Below are 12,521 nucleotides of genomic sequence, written 5' to 3'. Positions count from 1 at the left end.
TCAGCGTCCGGCCCGACTCTCGGCTCAGCCCAGTATCCAGAGCCATACTAGGACAGCCTAGCAGATCCGCTCGAACGTACGCACGAGGAGAATCAGAGGCCGTTACGCATAAAGCAGGCTGCTGATACCCTCGTACACCCGAATCTGTATGTCAGAGACGCGTGTCCCAATCATGGAAAGGCCTTTACACATCATCAGCAAGCATAGCGAAATGGATAAAAGGGGGAACCCCCCAGAAAGTTTAAGTTTTATCTTTTAATACAAAAACCCTTGTAAAACCCTACTCTATTGGATCTCAGATCATCAATTGGCGCCGTCTGTGGGAAACGAAGGAGATCTTTTCATCACCGGAGTTTTCACTTTCAAAACCCACTGAGATCCACGATGGCGAACCACCAAGAAAGTAACCTTAACATTCCAAATGACCTGAGCTCTGCCCAAGATGGGCAGCAGTTCTCCTTCTCTAGCCCTACAACGTTGAATAACCAAACGCCTATTCCTTTTAATCCCTCGCCAAGCTTGGCAGGGAATACTCCCACCATGACTCTGTCTAACCAGGACATTCAAACTATGGCCCTCCAGCTACAGACTACTGCTCACTGGTTGGGGCAGATAATGCAACAGAGGAGCCTTAGCACCCCAGTAAATGCACTCCCAGTAGTGGAGGAACCCAGAACCAATGAACTCCGACCTACCTTTGACCGCCTCCAAACTAACAGCCACGATGCCGGGGAAGAGGAAGAACCGGAGGCCCGAATCCATGGGAGAAGGGCAAGAGAGTTGATAGAAAATGAGGAGGCGGACAACTATTCTGCCGGAACAACCAGGGAAACGAGAACTGAAACAGAGGAGGAGGAATACAGCTGGGGCAAAGGATCCAGCCCGGAAGACGAAAAAATGAACCAAAAGCTGAAAAGGTTGAAAGAGCAGCTCTTAGCCGAGCTAGGTAAGAAAGATCAGAGCCAAACCTCTTTGCCCACCTTTTCTCCTTTCTCAAAGATAGTGCAGCAGGAGACCGTTCCCAAGAAGTTTATGATGCCGCCAATGGCGGCCTATAATGGAGCTGGTAACCCGAGAGAGCATGTCATGAACTATAAGACCTTTATGGAGTTGCAAACCCTGTCAGATGCCTTAATGTGTAAGGTGTTCCCAACAACACTCTCGGGACCGGCGCGGGCGTGGTTCAACAGCCTGGAGGCCGAAAGCATTAGAAGTTTTGGAGATCTTGCCACCCGCTTCATCAGCCGGTTCATAGCGGGGGTGCCAGCTGATAGGAAGACGAGCTATCTAGAAACAGTGAAACAGAAAGAAGGTGAATCACTCAGAGAGTATGTTGCCCGCTTCAATACGGAGGCCCTGCAGATTCCCGAGCTGGATGAAGGAAGAGCGGTGGAGGCCATGCAAAAGGGAACAACCTCTGCCGAGTTCTTTGGTTCTTTGAGCAGAAAACCTCCGACCTCACTGGCTGAGTTGATGAAGAGGGCGGAGAAATATATAAGGCAGGATGACGCCTTGGTGACGAGTAGATTTGCTAAAGGGATGGCCGAAAAAGAAAAAGCCCCGGAGGAGAGAAGGCCGGAGAGACACGAGAAGAAACATGGAAAGAGGCCTGAGCCGTACAAACAGGCTTGGGAGAAAAGGGATCAAAGGCCTCCACCTCCTCCTCGGGCTCTTGAAACAAGAGTGCTCCCTCCTTGGGTTCCCGAGAAACCAACCCCCCTCAACGCTTCCAGAGCCGAAGTGCTCATGGCAGTCCAGGATAAGGAGTTCCTCCAGTGGCCCAAACCCATGAAGTCGGAAGCAGATCAAAGAAATCCTGACAAGTATTGTCAGTACCACCGGAGCCATAGGCACGATACGAATAACTGTTTTCAGTTAATCGCGGAGATTGAGAGGCTAATAAAAAGGGGACACCTCAAAAATTTTATGAAAAAACCAGAGGGACAGAGGCCTCAGTCTGGTCCGACAACTCAGACGCCTAGAAGAATAGGACCTGGACTAGTGAATGATGGGTCCAGTGGGACCATCCACATGATTGTTGGAGGAACGGGAGGATGGATGAGCCGCCGAGGAAAGAAGAGAAACCGGGAAGGAGAGACTAGCAGTAGTGAAGTCATGCAAATCGTTAACCACTCCCCCATGATCATCACCTTCTCCCCAGAAGATGCTCAGGGTATTCAGATGCCCCATGATGATGCGTTTTTCATTGAAGCTGTCATTCATAATTATCGGGTAAAGAAGGTCTTAGTGGATGATGGGAGTAAAGTCAACTTGCTACCATACCAAGTGTTTCAACAGATGGGAATTCCAGAGGAACAGCTGGTTCGGGACCAGTCACCAATCAAGGGGATCGGAGGAGCACCGGTTCTTGTAGAGGGAAAGGTAAAGCTGGCTCTTACCTTGGGAGAAGCACCCAGAGATCGCACCCATCATGAGGTGTTTTTGGTGGTCAAACTCCCATTGAGCTACAATGCGATTTTGGGGAGATCGACGTTGTTTGACTTTGAAGTTGTCACTAGCATCAGGTATTTAGCACTCAAATTCCCAACGGAAGAAGGAGTGGGAATGGTCCGGGGCAGCCAGGAAGAAGCAAGGGCGGTATACTTGGCCGCAGTAACAGAGCCGAGCTCAGCTGGAGAAGGACTCGACTCGGAAGTTCTGGAGGTCAGGGATGAAACAAAAGAAGCCCGGACAGAGCCAGTTGGAGAATTGGAGACCTTCCCCTTGTCAGAAGCAGATGCAAACAAGGCCTTCAGTCTTAATGCCAGCCTCACCAAAGAACAAAAAGGTGAAGTCATGGCCCTGATCCGAAGTCACGCGCCGACCTTAGCATGGAAGCCTTCAGACATGCCGGGAATTGACCCCAAAGTGATGACACACCGATTGAATGTTCTCCCCGAGACCAGACCAGTAAAGCAGAAGAAGAGAGTAGTGGGAAGAGAGAAACAGCAGGCCACCCGGGAAGAAGTGCAGAAGCTAGAAGAGGCAGGCTTTATTAGGGAAGTTATGTACCCACAGTGGTTGGCAAATCCTGTGTTAGTCAAGAAAGCCAATGGCAAATACAGGATGTGTATAGATTTTACCGACCTAAATAAGGCCTGCCCTAAAGATTGTTATCCCTTACCCGATATTAATAAAATGGTCGACTCAACGGCCGGTTTTGATTATATGTCTTCTTTGGATGCTATGTCGGGTTATCATCAAATCCCAATGGAAAGGTCGGATGAGGAAAAGACCTCATTTATAACTGAAGATGGAACTTATTGTTATAGGGCTATGCCCTTTGGATTGAGAAATGACGGGGCAACGTATCAGAGGTTGATGAATAAAATCTTCAAAAACCAGATCGGTAGAAATCTGGAAGTGTATGTAGACGATATGGTGGTCAAAAGTTCCACTTTCCAACAACACATAGCAGATCTGAGGGAGGTATTCGGGGTGTTAGATCAGTACAGAATGAAGTTGAACCCGGCAAAATGTGCCTTTTTCATTAGGGGAGGAAAATTTTTGGGGTACATGGTGAGCGGTAAAGGCATCGAGCCTAATCCGGAGAAAGTGGAAGCCATACTGAATATGCCAGAACCGACCTGTGTAAGAGATGTTCAGAGACTAACCGGGAGAGTAGTAGCGCTTAACCGATTCATGTCGAGGTCGGCAGAGAAATACTTGCCATTCTTCAAAAAGTTGAGAAAAGTACTGAATTTCGAATGGACAGAAGATTGCCAAAAGGCCTTCGTAGAGCTTAAAAAATATCTCAGCTCGCCTCACGTGCTCAGCAGTCCCATAAAAGGAGAAGAACTTCTGATATACCTGGCGGCCTCAGAACAAGCAATCAGCGCAGTGCTAGTAAGGGTGGAAGAAGAAGAACAGAAGCCTGTTTTCTACGTTAGCAAGGTACTCAGAGACACTGAGGTCAGATATTCGAACATTGAAAAATTGGCTTACGCCTTATTGTTAGCAGTCCGAAAATTCAGAGTTTATCTAGAAGGCCACCAAGGAGTCGTGATGACAGACCAACCCCTAAAGAAAATTCTACATAGGCCGGAAACCTCAGGGCGGATGTTGGCATGGTCTGTAGAGATTAGCCCTTACTGTCTAGAGTACCGACCTCGAACAGCTATAAAATCCCAAGCTCTGGCTGACTTCATAGCAGAATGCGCATTCAATGAGGAGAAAGGAGGATCATCCTCAGAGTTATCAAGAACGGAGGAAGAAAGAGAGCCCCCCCAAGAATTTAGCTGGAAGCTGTATGTAGACGGAGTGTCAGGCGCTGAGGGTAGTGGCGCTGGGATAATGCTTAAGGGGCCAGAAGGTTTTAAAATATGTTATGCCTTGCGTCTAGAATTCACGGCTTCTAACAATATGGCCGAATATGAAGCCCTGGTAAATGGAATGTTGGTAGCTTCGGAGGTCGGGGTAACAGACCTCGAGGTGAACAGCGACTCTCAGTTGGTGATCAACCAGGTGAAGGGAGTATATCAGGCTAGGGACCCCATCATGCAGAATTATCTCGATAAAGTAAAAACTATATAAGCCGAGCTCACGGGTCGGGGAGTTATAGTCAAATTTCAAAGAATACCCAGGGATGAAAATAAGGAAGCAGACCTGCTTAGTCGATTGACCAAAGAGGAGTTAGAACAGCTTCCCGATGAAGTATATATACAGCATGTCCGCACACCTGCTTTTAAAAAGACAAACACGGTACTACAGGTAGAACAGAGCCCAAATTGGATGACCCCATACCTGAGATACTTGGAGGAGGGCAAGCTCCCCGAAGATAAAGATGAAGCCAGAAAGATAGCAGCTCGTGCTGCCAACTACCAAGCAATAAGGGGAACCCTATACAGAAAAGGGAAGTCCAGCCCATGGCTCCGGTGTGTGAGTCCGGAAGAAGCTGCAAAGGTAATGGAGGAAATACATAGAGGCCTATGTGGGGCTCACGAGGGAGCAGGGACATTAGCCAACAAAATATTCAGGCAAGGGTACTACTGGCCTACTGTCAAAAAAGAAGCAGAAGAGTTTGTCCGGAGGTGCGACGTATGTCAGCGATTTGCTAATGCCATCAGAACCCCCGCCACTCCTCAAGCAAGCATATCCAGTCCATGGCCTTTCTCACAATGGGGAATCGACATCCTGGGACCTTTCCCCAAGACTACGGGGCAAAGAAAATTTGTCGTGGTGGCTGTGGAATACTTCTCAAAATGGCCAGAGGCAGAGGCAATAGCTACAATCACGGCTCGAAAAATGATAGATTTCGTGTGGGGACATGTCATCTGTAGATTCGGCATACCTAGAGTGCTTATCTCGGACAATGGCAGACAATTTGACTGCAGTACCTTCAAAACCTTCACGACGAACATGGGCATATGGCATAAGTTCTCCTCCGTGGCTCATCCCCAGACTAATGGCCAAACAGAAGTCACTAACAGAGCTATCCTTCAAGGATTAAAGAAACGGCTGGATGGCGCAAAGGAGAATTGGGCAGAAGAACTCAATAGCATACTATGGGCACTCCGAACCACTCCCAGAGCGCCCACTAAAGAAACACCGTTTGCACTTGCTTATGGCATAGAAGCCGTAGTCCCAGTTGAATTGCAGATCCCCACTCATCGAGTCCAATTCGTTAGCGAGAACACTAACGAGGACAAATTAAGAAGCAACCTGGATGCTCTTGAGGAGGTCAGGGAAGAAGCCCAAGTCCGAACTGCCGCTTATCAACAATGAGCAGCGAGATATTACAACCAAAAGGTCAGAGAAAGAAACTTAAAAGTGGGAGACCTGACCCTAAGAAACCTGGAAGCTACAGGAAAAAGAGTGGCCGCGGGCAAGTTAGCACCGACCTGGGAAGGTCCTTTCAAGGTGACGAAAGTGGTCAAGCCAGGGGTATACCGAATCGAAGATATGCAAGGAAACCCCGAGCCCCACGCTTGGAACATCCAGCACCTAAAGAGGTATTTTCCTTGAAGTAATTGTAAAGAAAAACATTGTATTTTGATGAATATGAGTAAATAAAATTGTTTATTCAACATGATTGTCTCTATGAATAATATTCTTCCATAAAAAAGAAAAGAACAGGGCTCAGAGAGATCCCTTGAAAAAACAAGACCTCAGTTAGGTCCAAAACCAGCTGAGATGACGAAGCGACAGTAAGGCCAATGAGCCTGAATCTTGCGCAAAACCTCAAAGAGGTACAAAAAACAGCCGGCGGGGCCCCGAGGTCACCCCGGAACGGCCGGTGAGGATCATAAAGATGCCTCCCGGAGCATGAAGACCGGGATCCCCTAGAACTCCCGGGTAAACAAAGAAGACCGGGATCTCCCAGAACTCCCGGGAATACAAAACAAAACAAAAAACAGCCGGCGGGGCCCCGAGGTCACCCCGGAACGGCCGGTGAGGATCATAAAGATGCCTCCCGGAGCATGAAGACCGGGATCCCCTAGAACTCCCGGGTAAACAAAGAAGACCGGGATCCCCCAGAACTCCCGGGAAAACAAAACAAAACAAAAAACAGCTGGCGGGGCCCCGAGGTCACCCCGGAACGGCCGGTGAGGATCATAAAGATGCCTCCCGGAGCATGAAGACCGGGATCCCCTAGAACTCCCGGGTAAACAAAGAAGACCGGGATCCCCCAGAACTCCCGGAAAAACAAAAACTGCGGGAAGGGCCCTGAGGTCACCCCGGAACAACAACAGCCAGGATCTCGTAAGATCCCCTGAAAACAAAAATGGTCGGTAAAGGGCTTAAAAGCCTCTCGAAATGAAAATTTTCCATGCAGGGACAAACTCATAAAAATACAGTTCCGACCTCAAAAGAAAGAAAGGAGCCCAGAGCTACCGAGGTAAAAGCAGGTTCCGACCTCATGAAGAGGTTCGGGGCACAATAGTTAAAGAGGCGCCGACCTCAAAAACAGATGCTAACGCTAAAAGTTTGGCTATCGAGCAAAAGGCCGAGCTCCCAGCTCGGATAGACCTATTGTAACGACCCGGAAATCCGACCCGTTACCGGCGCTAGGATCCAGATCGGTTTAAGGCCGCCGGGACCCGTAGCAAGCCTACATACCTCCTGTAAACCTGTGGAATCCCATACATAACAACATATACATGACCTGTAAAAATTTTTCTTTCTCTTATCCAAGCAAAACCTGTGCATGCACAACATCATACATAAACCCCACACTGGAGTCCTCATCATATACTCCAATGGGGTATCATCATCATACATATCAGCTTGGATAATCATAGTCATTAACATCATTACTCATTAAACACTCTGTACATAATGGGGATTCACACACCTCTAGGTCAAGCACTACTATAATCCTCAATACATCATCAAATCATTCATTACATTACATGGTCATAAATACTCATTACATCATGTTCATGTCCACTACTATCTATTACAACATACAGGACTTGACTTCACTCTAGCCGACTTCTCGATCTACCCTGTACCTGCAACTCTGGGGATAAAGGGAGTGGGGTGAGCTACTAGAGCCCAGTGAGCAGAAACTAAAAACATTTGTTTTAATTCCTCCATTTTTAGGTACATTATTATTCATTTTATTATTATTATTATCATTTAACTTTTTCTTTCTTTTTCTTATTCATGCTTTCATGTATGCGCCATAACACAAACATTTCACAACAAGGATGAACTTGTCACCATTTAGCCCCAGTCTTTCTTACTTATACATGCCGGGGGCGTAGAGCCGTAGCAGGCACACCCGGACTTCCATAATCAGTCATAGTGCCAGGGGCGTAGAGCCGTAGCAGGCACACCTGGACTCACATAGGCTATCATGACATACAAGGGCTAATGGATCATTCAACATTCATCCACATCAACAACAAAGTATGCAATGCAACATATTCGTGAATTCTAATGCAAACACCCTAGTATAGCATGGCATAATGATGCATGGGCAGTGCTTTATGATTCATTCATTTATTCGTTTACTTTAAAGCTTAAGGGGTTGTTCCACTCACCTGGTAACTGAAGCTTTAACAACGAACTCTGAACGACTATCTCACAACCGGGGGTCTCGGTTCCTCGGGTCCGAACCTACACAGGTGGACTCAAATGAGGCACCAAACATACATGAACATGACTCTAAAATACTCCCCAAAGACCCCCTAAAACATCCTGAAAACATCACATGAAAACATGCAAGAAATGGCTGAACAGGGCACTTTCGGCGGCAGGTTCGGCGGCCGAAAGTCCCTCTGCAGCCGAAAGTCATGCAGGTTCGGCGGCACTTTCGGCGGCCGAACCTCCCAGACAGAGACGAAACTTGAGTTTCGGGGGCAGGCTTCGGCAGCCGAAACTGCCTCCACAAGGGGGTTCGGCGGCCGAAAGTCACTTCGGCGGCCGAAAGTCACTTCGGCGGCCGAACCTGAGTTTCTGCCGAATGGCAGAAACTTGGCTCCCTTGTGTCCACAGCCTCCAAAACGCCTCAAAACATGCATAAACTTGTTTCTACTCATGCATACACATCATACATCACACCTAGGGGTCTCAAACTATAATATACCCCATCTACAACACTTCAAACACACAAACATCAACATACATTGTTCATCAAAGCATACATTATACCCATACACATACACATAACCTAAACATGCATTCTACCCCATCAACTTGCATAAAACTTTCATAAAACATAAAAGAAGCATAGATCGAAGCTTACCTCTTGAAGATCTAGAGGAAGAACGACCCTAACTCGGAAAATGGAGGGATTTAGCTCCAAGACTTCCAAGCTCCAAACTTGCTTAAAAACACTCAAAAACTTTTGTGGAACCTTAAAACTCAAAGAAAATGGTGGGGATTGAAGGAAAAACACAAGATTTGGGAGAGGGAGGTCGGAAGCTTGCTGCGGCCGAAATGAGAGAAATTGGAACGATTGGTACTCACTCTCACCAGACTATTCCCTTAAAGTGGGAGGTCAAGGGTTCGAGCAGTGGGGGAGGCGACCTAATTCCCAGAGGAAGGAATTGGGCCAAATTCACTCGGGCTAGGGCGGGCCGTAATGGCTCCCCCGAGGGACAAATCCTGCCCGGAACCCGTGAGGGTGAAGGGATGTTAAGAGCTGCTCACGACGCCAGTGGAAAGCCCGAGGTGGCAAAGAGGCCAGGCGAGGGATAGCCCTGGGCCGTGAGTGGTAACAGTGCCGTGCGAAAAGGGCCGGGCTGTTACACCTATATTCTCGAAAGCTCAAGGTCGAGCTCCCCATACAACACTGGCTCGCCATCTGAGTCCGCTTCGTACTTGCGAAGCTCGGCCAAAGGAGTATCAGGAGCGTGTCTGGCTTCTCTTAAACCACGATTATAGCCGGTCACATACATGCGGAAGGCTTTCTTAAGAATAGTCGCTCCCATTTCACTAGAGGCTTTATACTCATTAAGATGTGCTTCGCAGGCCTCAGCCACAAATTCCTTAAACTCAGAAGAGTCTTTGTAGTCCTGCAGATGAGCCTCACAGGCCTGCTCGATCTTCCTTTTTAGCTCATCAGACTCCTGATACTCCGCTATGCATTGCTCGCGCACTAGCCGAGCCTTATCTTCAGAGTGCTTTACTACCTCAAGCAGGGCTGAGCACTTGCGCTCCAAGGTCCTGACTTCGTGATTGAGCTGTTGATGGCGAAGGTTGGACTCTTCAGCCGATGAAGTCAGGTCTCTGATACGGTCAGAGCTCGTGCTCAACTCCTGCTCAAGTACTTGTACCCGAGCTAGGGCCATCTCTCTTTGAGTTTCCACTTCATTCAGACGAGTCTGAAGTCCTTCAAGATCTGCCTTTAAGGCATCATACTGGCGCTGGACCTCAGCTTTTTGGCTCAAAGCCTCATTCCTCTCTTGAAGAGCATCTGCCATAGAGGACAGCTGCTCCGAAACTCCTTTGCAGCGAACCTCCAAGGCAGCTGCCCTCTCATCAGACACTTTGAGGACCCCACGAGTCCGAGACAGCTCTGCTTCTAAGGACGAGGTATGCTTTGCTGTCTCAGCTGCTTTTTCCTCAGCCTTTTTTAGGGCTTCCAGTGCAGAGTGCAATTCCACTTGGAGGGACTGGATCTGCTCCCGAGCGGCTACCAGATTCCCCCTCGCGTCATTGGTTGCAGATATGTTCTCCTCCAGACGCGCCTCTTCAATCCGGCGGTCTACGGACTCCCGGAGGGAACGATCACGGATATCCACCTCCATAAGGAGGCCCGTCACCTAGTACAGGAGAACAACTGTCAGGAAAAAAAAAAAAAAAGGGGGAAAAATGATTTACCATCAGAAGCATTTCCCTAATCGAGGATCCGAGCTCCTCACGAGAACGAGACTGGAAGGATGCTTGCTCCTTAGTAGAACTGGCTAAGAGACCAGTCAGGGCAAGAAGGCGAGGGTCCGAAGCCTCTGTAACTCCACCAAACATTTGCTCTCTGAGAAAGTCAGCAACAGCACTGGTCGGAGACTCGGAGGTAATGTCCGATGCTTTCAGAGAATTGTCAGAAGAAAACAACGGAGGCTCGGCAGCCACACTTTTTCCTTTCCCAATGGAAGGAAGAGCCGGAGAAGACCCTGCAGCAGCCCTGGACTTCTTCCGAGCAGGAGATGGGGCAGCTGTTCCAGAAGGGGCTGGGCGCTTGTCCCCGGTCTTTGACGGAACGCCCTCAGAACCCTCAGGTTCAGTCCTCACAGGGGCAGGGGCATCTTGGGTAGGAACCTCTGGAGCTGAGTCCTCTATAAGGACGATCTCCAGCCCTGTCCCTGAGGCCTCTTTGTCTTCAATAGGGGACTTAGATTTTCCCCCCGATACCTCTCCAGAAGAATGGGCAGTACCCCGCTCCACTTGTTCAACAACGGAGGTCTGCTCCGCAATAGCCAGGGAAGCTTCCCTCGCGCCCTCTGAGGAGGCTGGAGCAGACCTAGACCCTTCAACAGGCCTAAGAGCTGAGCTCGACCCACCACGGCTAGATGGCCGAGACGACTTGGTGCTGCGGGAGCTCGGCTTTGAAGCTTGAGAAGAAGCTTTGGCGGGAGGTCGGCTAACCTCCTTGGAGGAAGCAGCCTGAACCAACTCCGCAGCAATCTCAGTTACCGAACGCCCATCCCCAAAGGCATCAAAAATTGCATGCATATTGTCCCGAGAGAGGACAAAGTTCTTGGGAAACTTTATGTCGTCCATTTTTACTTCGGAAGCTGCAAAAATACAAAATTATGAAGAGTCAGCATACTTTCTGATATTACGGGCAAAGAGAAAACAAAATAACTGGACAAAGTGCTATACCCATGGCCCGGACGTCCCTACGATTGGACACGAACAAACACTTCTCGACGTCATACTTCCTTTCAACGGAAGTCAGTCGAAGCAACCCCACTTGCTCAATAAGACTCAATTGGGGCAGGTCGTTGCAACCCGTATAAATCTCTCCCCAACTTAGATCCACCTCCCACGTCCGAGCGGACCCTAATTTCAGCTCCGCCACAAGGAAATTCTCTACCCATCCCTTTATAGAATCCTTGTAGCCCGTGAGAAGAGATAACCCCCTACGGGGGGAAAAGTAATAGAAGTTTTGAACCGCCTTAACCAAACGGAAAAAAGTAACAAACAGACATGCTGTGGGTGTAAAACCCCAACTCAGGCAGATGGACTCGAAACAGGACATGAACAAAATAGAGTTTGGGGATAACATCCGAGGAGTCACCCCGAAGTATTCAAAAACCTCAACAAAGAAAGGGGTAAAAGGAAGCGATAAACCGAATTCTCTCTGCTTCAAGAAAAACACTATACTACGATTCTCTTGGGGATCCACCAAACCCGGAGGGGGAGGATAAGGAAGGACTATCCTTTCGTTTGAAAGGGGGGCTCGAATCAGATACAGAGGAGTATCTAAGAGCCTCCGAGAAATGTACTTAGTTATGTTGGAAGGAGTAATACGTGATTCAATGTTAACAACATCAGGAAGCTCTGAAAGGACCATGGAAGAACAAGGAAGCGTACCTGAAAATGCAATAAGGTGAAAAAAGCAGAAGGAGTTGCAGGGAGACAGAGAGCAGAAAAGAACTTGTTTCTTCAGAAGACAGAAGGAATTCGAAATGAAAGGCAATAATGAGACGGAACGTTGATCTGAACGGTTTTGTCTTGGAGCGGCGCGATCATTAATTACTCTCGAAGTTTACCCTCTCAACGGTTAGATAAATAACTGGTGAGAAGGTAAAGGGGCAAAGAGATAATCGCTAGACTCCTCCACATCCGTTAAGGGCCAAATTCGTGATAACAGCCCATCACTCAAGAGCCCATTTGCTGTCCACAAGCCCAACTCGGCAATCAGAGCAACTTAGCCCACAGATGGAAGCATGATAAAGGTCAGACCTGCTTGCTATTTAAAAAGTTATAAGTTCTGACTCGATTGTTATTGAACAAATACTGCGAGATCGGAGGCAATAAGGGCACCTCAAAATCATACAGAGCTAAGGGCTCTGAGTTCAACTTATAGAGCTCACAAGTCGGTATTCTAGCTCGGAAAAAGCAAACCG

Source organism: Manihot esculenta, chromosome 1, assembly GCF_001659605.2.
Source record: "Manihot esculenta cultivar AM560-2 chromosome 1, M.esculenta_v8, whole genome shotgun sequence".
NCBI lineage: Eukaryota > Viridiplantae > Streptophyta > Magnoliopsida > Malpighiales > Euphorbiaceae > Manihot > Manihot esculenta.
The sequence above is the reverse complement of the archived record's forward strand: the minus strand, read 5'-3'. Positions refer to the sequence as shown.